This window comes from Corvus brachyrhynchos, unplaced genomic scaffold (genome assembly GCF_000691975.1).
Source record: "Corvus brachyrhynchos isolate BGI_N302 unplaced genomic scaffold, ASM69197v1 scaffold317, whole genome shotgun sequence".
Classification (NCBI taxonomy): domain Eukaryota; kingdom Metazoa; phylum Chordata; class Aves; order Passeriformes; family Corvidae; genus Corvus; species Corvus brachyrhynchos.
Window position 1 is genome coordinate 235,083 of NW_008239295.1, and position 2,338 is coordinate 237,420.

The 2,338-nt window shown below is 42.8% G+C and overlaps 1 protein-coding gene across 1 annotated transcript in view; it reads left to right on the forward strand.

The window, feature by feature from the left end:
• NOBOX (NOBOX oogenesis homeobox) overlaps positions 1 to 2,338 on the forward strand; it is a 16,090-nt gene that overhangs the window by 5,322 nt on the left and 8,430 nt on the right. The gene's annotated exons all lie outside the window — the stretch shown is intronic.

The window sequence follows — 2,338 nt, forward strand, 5'->3', positions numbered from 1 at the left end:
TCTGAGCAGCCTGGTCTAGTGGAAGGTGTCCCTGCCCATGGCAGGGGGTTGGAATGAGATGGTGTTTAAGGTCTCTTCAATGATTCTGTGATTGTAGATATAGCAGCTGACTGCTGATTGAGTCTCTACCAGTTATGTACCAGCACTGTGGTGCCTCTGTGACTATTCTGGAGATAAATTTGCAGTCCTTGTTCCTATCCTAGCACAAGCCAGCAAGGAATTCTGAACAGGGCTTCATAAGGATAAGTGAGCAGGGCATTCTTCCATAGCAGCTGTTTGACACTGGCCCCGCGGCTGTAAATGAAGAGGGAAGTGTTGTTCTGGTTCTGATGTTCTCCATGGCAGATACACACTCCCCATATTCTGGTTTTGATGGAAACATTCTGGCTACAGCCTGAGCCAAGTGAGCTGTGTGAGGAAGGTGCACTCTGTGAACTGCTGGGTGTTGTAGAGGCTCCCTCAGGTACTCCATACCTTTACACATCCAACGGGGCTTCCTTGGCTTCTCCAGGCAGGGCAAGTTTCTGTTTCATGCAAGACCTTGAGGGAGTGCAAATAGCTGAGTTCTAAAGCTGAGGGCTGAATTTAATCCATGTTGCAGTGGAGTTTTAAGTCAGTGGGGTGTGCTGTTCAACCAGTTTTCTACCTGAGCTGAGTTAAAAGATTGATGGCGATGAAAGAGAGAGGATTTGTTTAATTGTTTATTGATGTATGCAATCCAAGAGCATTCCCTAGAGTCAGGGATGCTCCCTAAAGCATTTCCTAGATATGTTTGTGTTTCCAAGTTGGCACAATACTGAAAGATTTCCAAAGTGATGAGGACTCCACCACTTCCTTAGGGACGGATATCCCAATCAGTAGATGTGCTGACATGTGGTACTGCTGTGTGTGTTCTCCTGCTTCCCAGTGTAATTAGTTATTTTGAATTTATTGTCATCATGTCTGTCCCCTTGTTGTCTTCTAAATATATCAGTGTTTAGTTATCAGTGTTAAGGCCGTTTCCTGCAACTCATTTTCTAAGAATGACTCAAATTTTTTAACAGTGCTTTTACCTTAAAGGTATTTTGGTACTGTGGAAAGCAGCTGTAAGATTGCATCAACAAGCTTAGAATGCTAGAAGTATGTAATTGAAATATTTTCTTGATAATCTAATTCAATACTTCTGTCATTTAAGTTTGCCTGTCATCCTCTCAAGGCAAGGGCTCCTTTAGTCAATCCAATGACCTTTTTAACCAATAGGACAATAATTCAGTTAGTTCCAGTTTTTCCACTTCTTGCAACAGAGTAAATATGGTCAAAGTGTTTGAGTAATTCACTGCTTTCAGAGTGATGAAGTGGTGTAATCTGTTGAGCCCTGTATTGAATTGGATAGAAACCAAGGTTTTGTGAAACAGTTTGTTTAAAGGAAACAACCCAAATATCCTCTGATTTCTATGCTTTAGGAACCTCTCCTGGTTCCTAAAGTACCTCTGCAGACACTATTTAGTCAAGAGAGAATATCAGGGAATCACAGAATGGTTTGGGTTGGAAGGGACCTTAAAAATCATCTCATTCCAACACCCCTGCCAGGGGCAGGGACACCTTCCACTATCCCAGGTTGCTCCGAGCCCCATCCAACCTAGCTTTGGGCACTTCCAGGGATGGTGCAGGCACAGCTTCTCTGAGCAACCTGTGCCAGGGCCTCACAGAGAAGGACTTCCTTCTAATACCCAGACTAAACCTACTCTCTGTCAGTGTGAAGCCATTTGCTCTGTTACATAGTATCTGTCAGAGAAATGAAAGGGCAAGTGTCCTCTCTGAGGGAAAAGACTGATACTACATGTAGAGAGTCCTTGTAGAAGAGAGATCTGCATGGCACAATCACCTGGAAAACTCCAGTTGCAGTTTTGCCTTCCTAGATGCAGGATAACACAGCTATGGGAAATGAAACTTGCTTTTTTTGTTGTTGTTTACCATTGCACAGGCAGACTTTTTCTCTTTAAGAATGAAAGCAAAAAAACAGGAAGAAAATGAAAGCCAGTGTGACCTGAATCCATTCAGCATCCTTGTTCAGAAAAAAAAGCTTGCCTAGAAATAGGGCCATCTAGGGACCAACTGTTTTCTTTATTAGGATATCTCAGAAAATGAAGGAAACAAAACTTGGATAGGATAAAATCCAAATTAACAGGAGCAAAATAAAAGCGGGAACAGATGAATAAAAAAGGTTATCAATTTACAACGCAAAACCAATTGATTAGTAGTGTTCCTTGTGGAAACAGGTCATGGGTGGTTTCAGCAAAACACTTTGTGCATCATGGTGCAGTGGGGCCCACAGAGTGTGACCTGCTGGAGTGGCTGG